We start from the raw sequence: 9251 nt of genomic DNA, 5'->3' as shown, positions 1-9251 counted from the left end.
AGGCCAGCCTGGTCTACAGAGTGAGTTCCAGGACAGCCAGGGCTACACAGAGAAACTCTGTCTCAAAAAAAAACAAAAAAAAACAAAAAAAAAGAAAAAGAAAAAAAAGGCAAATTATCATGTAGAGAAAGGCAAAAATGCTGATATAATTATATTTTAATTAAAATGTATAAAAACAAAAAATTTAAAAATGACTCCAGATTCAAAAATTTTAAAAAACCCCAAAATGTTGAATAATATATACATATGTATTAATTATTTGCTATACCTCAAACATCTCCACAAAGAATCATAAAAACTAGTAATTTTAGTTGCCTCTGGTGAGGAAGAATAAGTAACAAATGGCCAAGAATAAGAGGAAGAATTTTCACCATATAGTCTTTTGTTTATACATCGGGTCTTGGGCCATACAGAATGTTACCAATTTAAAATATGTCCATTAAGAAAATAAAATAAAATAAATAATCTGTTCGATGAACATTTAAAATTTTTAGGAAAAACAAAACATTTATGTGAGCTGTAACTGGTATATAAGGTAATTATTTAAGCCTCTGGCCTAAATTAAGGTTGTGGCAGTTTTGAGAATAATGAAAGACAGATAAGCATGTATTTTGTTCATGATATATGAGAAACACAACTAAAACTACATTTTCTCACTGCTTATTATACTTTTATAAATTCTGAAAGAGTTTTCACAAGATTAAAGCAATTATGTTCCTCAATGCCATGCAAGTAGTTTGTACTACAATCTCTAGTTCACAGAGAATACTCACATGCATAGTTTAAGTAACTTCGCCAAGGTTATCATAATGGCAAGTTGTAGAAACAAGGAAATGAAAAGGGGAAAAGTGTTGAATGAGCATGGTAAGTCTAGTGGTTAAAAAAAAAAGTTCTATTTCAGAAATGGTAAGCTGGTGGTTAAAGCAAAATGTCAAAATGTGAGTGGTTTTGTTGTTTGTTTTCCAGACAGGGTTTCTCTGTGTAGTACTGATTATCCTAGAACTCAAAGATCTGCCTGCCTCTGCCTCTGGTGGAGTTTTGTGATTTATGGCATGCAGCTACCACTACCAGAAGGCATGTTTGAAATATCTTAGAAAGTACTAGAGTTACATGATTGCACCTTCATACTCTCATAGGCTAGGGATGTCGTTCATTGGCAAAATACTTGTAAGCATGTATAAGACCCTTAAATTTAATTCCTAGCACAGCCAAAAAAAATCCACATTGTACTTTAAAAAAATCTAAATACACAGATAACATTTTTAGTATATTATACAGAGCATGTAGCAAGTTCTGGAGATTTATAACTAACTTCCAAACCAATAATTTACATTTTCCCCTTCAGATACACAATGACATTAAAAAGTAAACAACACAGCCGGGCCTGGTGGCGCAGGCCTTTAATCCCAGCACTCGGGAGGCAGAGGCAGGCGGATTTCTGAGTTCGAGGCCAGCCTGGTCTACCAAGTGAGTACCAGGACAGCCAGAGCTATACAGAGAAACCCTGTCTCGAAAAACCAAAAAAAAAAAAAAAAAAAAAAAAAAAAAAAAAAAAAAAAAAAAGAAAAAAAAGTAAACAACACACTCAAAACTATAAAACTAGTAAAATCCTTCATTTCAATATATTATTTATAACTATACCGTACCACATCATTTTAGAAATAAGGAACGAGGCTAGGGGATAAAGTTAAATTATGGTTCATAAACAGATCAGAAATCTAACTTCTACTTACAAAATTCAAACAAATGATATCCATATGGAAGCTAGAAAGAAAACCAAACAGCTGATCAATTAGGTCAACCCCACTGATCAGTTTCTCTTCACTTACCCAAAAGCAGTTTAGTTAGAATAGACCTTAGATAGGACCGGTGGTAGTGAGTGCCTTTAAGCCCAGCACTCCAAACTCAGAGGCAGGCAAATCTGTAAGTTCTGAGACCAGCCCAGGTCTATAAAGCAAGTTCCAGGACAGCAAGGGCTGCACTGAAAACCCTGTCTTGAAAAACTTAAAAAGCAGCACTCGGGAGGTAGTGGCAAGTGGATTTCTGAGTTCTAGGCCAGCCTGGTCTACAGAGTGAGTTCCAGGACAGCCAGGGCTATACAGAGAAACCCTGTCTCGAAAAACCAAAAAAAAAAAAAAAAAGTAAAAGAAAAACTAAAAAAGGAGTAAGACCTTAGATCATAATCTCACAAAATATGTACCAAGTGTTTGCAAAGGAAAGGATGTAAGGGAAAGGTATGTGGTATGAAGTCGCAATGGTATGGAGTGTCATCAACTAGCTCTGAGTCTCAAAGGGTACTGGGGGCTTAGTTATACAACTAAGCCAAAATGCAGCAGGCAGTGATCAAGGTCCCAGAAAATTCAGGAACATTCATGTAGTGCTTCAAACTAATATTTACAGATGCAAAAGAAAATAAAGTTTTCATAGTAATGCATCTTAGGTAGGAATGAAAGATGGATGGAATGCTATAAATACTTATCAGGACACACATAAAAACAAGCATATTATAAGACAGTTTATTTGTCTTATAGAAGAACATACGGAAATAATCTGATAATAGCTGAGGTGATAAGGAAGATCTGTGGAGGACAGGAACATCAGCAGGACTTAAATAAGAGTGCAAATCTGGATGGAGTATAAAGAAAAGAATTCAAACAGAAAACAAGCTTTAAAACTTCTCAGTAGTTATAACAGTTCATGCTGATGATAATTGGAGCACTCAGGAGGTTGAGAGAGTTCAAGGCCAGTTCGACTACACCCTGTCGCCATTTTTACACCAGATCTTGGTTTCAATGACTACTGGGGGGAGGGTACCTTTTCCCCTTGGTACCTAACATCCAGTATGCCATTTTGCTAAATGAATTCTGTATTAAGAAAGTATTTTTCCTGAGCTGGGCAGTGGTGGCACATGCCTTTAATCCCAGTACTTGGGAGGCAGAGGCAGGCGGATTTCTGAGTTCGCGGCCAGCCTCGTCTACAAAGTGAGTTCCAGGACAGCCAGGGCTACATAGAGAAACCCTGTCTCGAAATACAAAAAAAACCAAAAAACAAAAAACAAAAAAACCAAAAAGGGTATTTTTCCTTCATTCAACAATTTAATTGAGCCCATGAAGTAAAACTGACTACAAACTAAGGCAAACATATAAATGCACAGGGCTGGAGTGATAGCTACAGGTTAAGAGCACTTTCGGGTTCTGTTCCCAGCATCCATGTTGGGCAGCTCACAATTACCCATAATTCTAGCTTCTTCACACATGCAGCACTTACTTTATACGCATACAAAAAAAACCACATAAAAATAATAAAATATGAGAATAAAGAAAACATCTAAATGTATCAAACATTAATAAGACCCCGGCAGAGTCAAGACCCACCTCCTTACATGAGAAACAGGCACTCTAAAGACGAATAATAGCTAGGCTTTTTAGCCTGGAAATTTCAAAAACAAAACAAAACTAAACAAAAAAACCAACCAGCAGGAACCACTAAGAGCCTCATCTCTGCAATACACACACTACAAAAATGAGGGTGGCTGCCGTGAACATTTTTTCCCACCAATTTTTTTTTATCCTGTATGCTCTGAAAGGTTCTTTCTATGAACGTAGAGCTTTTATGCAATTTGGTCTTGAGGACAGGCTGGGTAGTTATATTTATCACTTACACATTTGAAGTTGTATTTCCACCCTTCCTGCATCTTTTGCCTATCTGTCCTCTAAGCTAACCTAAAGGCACTGTGTCTAGCCTGTCTCACCAACAGTTTCCAAGGATTAATTGTCTTTCTCATAAGGGTTACCCCCCAGACTTTGAAGAAGAGGACGAAGTCACTTGTGAGCCACTGGTTTGCTGTCCAAAGGTCTTGCTGGTTACATCATCTTGATTAAACCAACCGAAGAATCAGAAGATAGACAGATTAGTGGCCTTTTCTCTTGTAGCCAGGGAGAACAATGTTAAATCGCAAACAAATAAGGCATATATTCTAGCCTGTCTTTGAGCAAGCTATTCAAACTGCACAAGGCCTTCTTTCCCCTTCATCTGAAATGTGTTTTAAGGACAGTGATGTACAAGTCTGTTAGCAGTGAGCCAGAGAAAACCCCAGAGTAAGAAAACGTGAAGAAAGGTGAGTTGGAATATATATACCTCTGAATAAGAATTTTTAATATGCATCCTTCAGAGGAGAAAAGCATGGTGCATGATCATATAACTAGTTCGTGCTAGTAGAAGGGTTTCAAAGTAGATCTTTTTTATTATCACAAACCAACTATCTTCAGGTTAAAATCCAAATCTAGAGACGAGGCTCTTTTTCTCTTTTCTCCATCACTATTATGCTAAATGACATACAAGTGCTTTATAATTTTTTCCCGCAATTACAATAGTAGAGAAAATAAGGTACTGTTCCCCTGGCCACCTGTTACGACATGGTTTAGTTTCTACAAAATTCTTAGGGTCAAAAAAAGTACAAAAAGCTTCACCTTGTGGCTAAGCAAGTCCCTTCGCTCCAGTAGTCACAGCAATTCTGGCTGATCTTCCACCTACACGAACTAACTAACCCCTTGGCTACATCTTAAAGAGCCTAGACAGGGCTATGCTTTGGCTTCCTCCTGCAACCAAGCGGAGCCCCCACCCCCACCCCCCCAAAGAGGGGCATGTCCTAAGCAGCTCCTTCACGGAAGGGCTCTTGCTATCAGTACCTAGAGGCCAGGCTCCCAACTTAACTCTTCCCTTCCCCTCCTCCCTCGTTTTAGAAGCATCTCTAGGTACCTGCTACTGCTTGGGGGAAGGGAGGGGTGACGTAAGTGGGTTCAGTGCTCCTCCAAATCCTCTTCTCTCGCGCAGAGACTTTGGATGTACAGGGTTAAAACAAACCGTACCACTTAAGGAGGTTTAAGAACACCTAGACAGGACAGACTGAACTAGACAAACCTATCCACTCGTGTCCCCTTTCAATTCTTCCACAAGGCCCCCTGAAGTACCCTTTCTCTTAGTCTCCGCGATCCTTAAGGGAAGTCTTTTTCCACTGAGTTGAATTTGATTCCCCATAATGTTCTTACCCCCTTCCGCTTACTCGCCTCCCCCATCCCACTTCACTGCTAAAACCCAAAGCCAAGTGGGTGTGTGCGGTTGGCACGCGGGGTGCGGGGATTAGAACCCTGACTGAAGACTGAGAGAGTGGTTCTTTCCCGAGTCACTTACCGCCTATGCCGCCAACCGCCGCCGACTCCTGAAGTGTCCGGAGCTCACGCAGTCCTCTCAGAGACTCATACTCCAGAGCTGATCTCAAGGCAGCTGTTCCCCTTGCACCCGCCCATGTCTGACAGCGCGCCTGGTAACACGCTTTAGCCTTCTCTTCCTTGGTCCCCCACCTCCCTGTTTTCTCCAGGCTGGAAAAGGATGGGGAAAACGAAAAAGGGAGGGAGTCGATTTAGACCCAGCTGGGCCACCCTCAGAACAAGGGAAACAAAGCTTTCAAGCATCCAAGCCCCGAATCGGGGCGGTGGAGCCGACTTCCTAAAAAGAATCCTCCCACTGCAGCCTTCCCTGTGCTAAAAATACAGCGGCTTCTCCGGGGCGAAGTGGCCAGCGCTGAAGCTCCTGCGTTCCCCTTTTACCTCAGCCGATTCAGTTCCGGCCAAGCCCATTCTCCACCCACCTCAGAACTCCTCAAACCCTCGCCTAGAGAGCACGGGCGGGGTCCCAGCAAAGCACCCAAACCTTAGATCACGACTTGAACGCAAAGTTGAGAGAGAGAGAGGGAGTCAGTGAAGACCCACAAGGAGACAGCGCCAGAAGATCCCCTCCACACAGCGGTTAGTGCTGCACACCCGGCGCCTTCCTAAAAAGAAAGGAGGAAAAGACGCCGACGATTGGTCGAAACATATAGGAAAACACCGGCCCAGGGCAGGGACTCCAACGCGAGTGGGAGGCACTCCCACAGGACCGCGCCTGAGAGACTTCTCGGTGGTACCTGGCCGCCCCACTGGTATACCGCACCCGCAGGTCAAAGCCTGGTGCTCTCGTCAGGCAATCAGAGCAGATGGAGTACATAGCTCTTTCTGTGTCAGACTAGGCCCAGAAGAGAGGTGCGACTATGAGGACTCCACCTAGGGTGGAGTTCCTTAAAAGGGACAAGTGGCCGCTAGAGGGGAGTGGAGTAGGAGGGGGTAGAGATGGGTGGGGCAGAAGAGGCGGAGGGACAGAGGAGGGGGTGGGGCGGGCCCTAGGAGCCAGGAGCCAGTCTCGCCCCTGGCGGCCGTCTCAGTTGGCCTCCTGCAGCTGCAGGTATGACTGAAAGCCTTTCGGTGCATCCTTAGTCTCCAGCAGGGGTTTTCAGGCACACTACTTGGTCACCTATCCACCCAGATTTAAGCACTCCAGGGGAGGTTGGGAAGGGTGTGGTGGTTGGGAGTAAGAGATTTCTAGGGAGAAAGGGAAGCAGAATGGGGAGTGCCAGTAAGATGGTAACAGTAAACGGATTTTTTTTTTAACCTTCCCAGTTCTCCATGGCAACATGTGACACTAGCAAAGACAGAGGGGTCACAGTGTCTTTTTAGGGATGAAGCTTAAGAGGAAAGGAGAGCTGGGTGAATTTTCTAGCAATAGGTGGTGAGAAAAACTAGGTAAAGATGAAATGATCACGGATTGCCAACAGGAAGGCTTTCTGAGTCTCCCAGCTAGCAGCTCTCTAAGAATAGAGTTCTCAACCCCCTGAGACCGCCTCTCAGCTAAGCATTGGCTAACATCCCTGAAGAACTGGATCTATAGAATAGAAGCCACCACGTTTCCAGCATTTCCTTGTCCTTGCCTTAAAGTCCGTCTCTAGTTCATTTTAATGGAAACCTAGGAAGTCACAGACAACCACAGCCTCCTTCCAGTGCCTCTTCCCTATCACAATTCAGAGAGAGAGAGAGAGAGAGAGAGAGAGAGAGAGAGAGAGAGAGAGAGAGAGAGAGAAGAGAAACAAAGCAGAGGAACAGAAGGAGCAGCCAAACCAAAAAAATAATAATAGGTTCCATGTCTTCAGCACCTCATATGGGCAGTTCACTAGGCCAGGTACCATTATAGTCCTCAATTTTCCTTTATTCCTCATAACAACCCTAGACAGCAGGTAGCACTATATTTTTATGTCCCATCAGGGAGTAATGGAGACTGAATTCAGGGCCTCGTGTATTCTAAGCAAGCATTCTATCACTCAGTTGGATCCCCAGCTTATGTTTCTTCTTGTTGTTTTTTTGTTTGTTTGAAATAGGAGGTAATCTTATGATAGAGCCCAGGCTAATGCAGCCTAGACTGTCCTCAAACTCACCACTCACCTGCCTCAGCATCCTTGGTTCTGAGTTTACAGGAATGCAATGTCACACCCAGCTTCAAAAGGAAAAGAGTTAAAAAAAAAAAAAAAAAAAACAAAAAAAAAAAAAAAAAAAACCTGAGGGTCACTGCTCAGTATGTGTGCCCAGCATGTTTGTCGTCCATTTGCTTAATTGCTATTTGTGCTCAGATGTGTTTTAAATGTCTCCCTTTTCTTCACTCCACAAACAGTCAGTTCTCCACTAGTAGTTCACCAACTACCCAAATGTTCAAGTCCTTTAACCTGTTGTGATGATCTGGACCCTACCGCTATCTCAAGCGGCAGGGGTTTTGCTGCTCTACTGGACTCCAAATCCCTGATAAGCCCAGGCTTTTCCCAATTAATCTCTAGGCCACGAGACACCTTACTTTCTTTGTCGACGTAGCCTAAACTCTGTTCACCTTTTTAAAAGAACCAAGTAAAGGTCATCCCCTCTCCTTATTTCATTACTTTAGGAAGAACTGACCATTTGCTTCTGCACCTCCAGGTACCTCTGTGTTATTATAACTGCTTCTCCTTATTAAACTATAAAGTCCTGGTTAGGTATCAGGTGTCAGTAGGTCTGTAATGTAGATGCTGAGTATTATTATCAATAATAGTTACAGAGCAGCAACTAAGTGCTGAACTCTATTCTGAGTCTCACTGAATCGTTCTGACAGTAGTATAGGTAGGTACCAACACTATTGTTTTCATATATAGAAATCAAGGGACAAAGATTAAACAGCAGTTATATATACTTGATACGTGAAAGAATGCCCCTATTATAAGGGTTTTTAGAAATGCCTCACTATCTCTCTATACCATATTTCTACCACTGTCTATGCATCTGCTGCAATTACAAGGTAAGACTTATTAAGAGGGAGCCACATAATGTACAACTCTACATATTCTTCTTTAAAAAGGGTCACATTATACCTTGTATCCTTATGTTCTTAATATATAAAATCTGGTAAATATTGCTTTTAAGAAAAGGGTATTTCACTAGCCCAAGGCTATCTTCAGTAATGATAGAAGGTTTTAGATTCAAGGATGTAAAACTGTTTATATCAAGACAAATACACTTTTGTGATGTGAAAAACAAAGATGGGTAGACTCCTGTAACACTGCCATTAATAGCCACTAGAACTCTTTATCTAAGCTGGGCATACCCTTTGGTCATGGTAAATTCTTTGTTTAATCTATGCAGGTTCAAGAAGATGTGTCAATCCACCTGAAGATAGCCAAACAATTTATACTCTCGCTAAAGTTTTTCTGGAGACCTAATTTATTTTACATCTCAGATTTTGTCTGCTTCAACTGTATTTGTATAGAAAACTGTATTGAATGGGCAAATTCTGATTTTGAAAAAAACAAAGTAAATTATTAAACCTTGGGTACATAAACTCAAGGATCTTTCCTGTCCCTTTTTCCATCCATTTAGTCAATGAAACACACTGAGCAACAATACACTTTTATCTAGGCTAGGTGTACCCTTTATGTCAGAGGGAATGTTGTGAGGTAGCAAACATCAAGAATTAACTAGACATAATGCTTCTTCGTTTTAGGAAGCACCACGGGCTCCCCTTTTCTTAAGGGGCTTAAGAAATAAATCAAATAGCAACCTGCAGTATCTTCAACTTCTCCCGTTTCACCTGAAGCAAAAGGGAGACTGAGCATCTTGAGCTCTCCTGTACATGTATGTATAAAGAGGGTTAAATTACATACTGGACTTAATGAACATGGCCAAGAAGCCCGCGGACACCTGGGTCTCACAAGATGTTGCTCTGTAGTGCCCTCCTTCCTTACAATCTCCTGCTTCCCTTCCTCCTTGAGAATGCTAGCTGAGCACACTCGGGAGGCAGAGGCAGGTGGATTTCTGAGTTCGAGGCCAGCCTGGTCTACAGAGTGAGTTCCAGGGCAGCCAGGGCTA

The 9251-nt window shown here is 42.0% G+C and overlaps 1 protein-coding gene across 2 annotated transcripts in view; it reads right to left on the bottom strand.

Moving 5' to 3' along the window:
- The window catches only part of Klf8 (Kruppel like factor 8), an 87210-nt gene that overhangs the window by 32876 nt on the left and 45083 nt on the right, over positions 1-9251 (bottom strand). Inside the window, exons 1-3 of one of the 2 annotated variants that reach the window (XM_021188036.1) lie at positions 5963-6059; positions 5710-5830; positions 5191-5378 (exon numbers count right to left, since the gene is read on the bottom strand). The exons of the other annotated variant lie outside the window; for it this stretch is intronic. The gene's annotated coding sequence lies outside the window, so the exon portion shown is untranslated. Of the gene's footprint in view, positions 1-5190; positions 5379-5709; positions 5831-5962; positions 6060-9251 lie in introns of those variants that run through there. 2 annotated transcript variants of the gene reach the window in all.

This window comes from Mus pahari, chromosome X (genome assembly GCF_900095145.1).
Source record: "Mus pahari chromosome X, PAHARI_EIJ_v1.1, whole genome shotgun sequence".
In the NCBI taxonomy this organism is placed as follows: Eukaryota; Metazoa; Chordata; class Mammalia; order Rodentia; family Muridae; genus Mus; species Mus pahari.
Note: the sequence above shows the minus strand (reverse complement) of the source record. Positions and strands in the feature narration are given on the sequence as shown.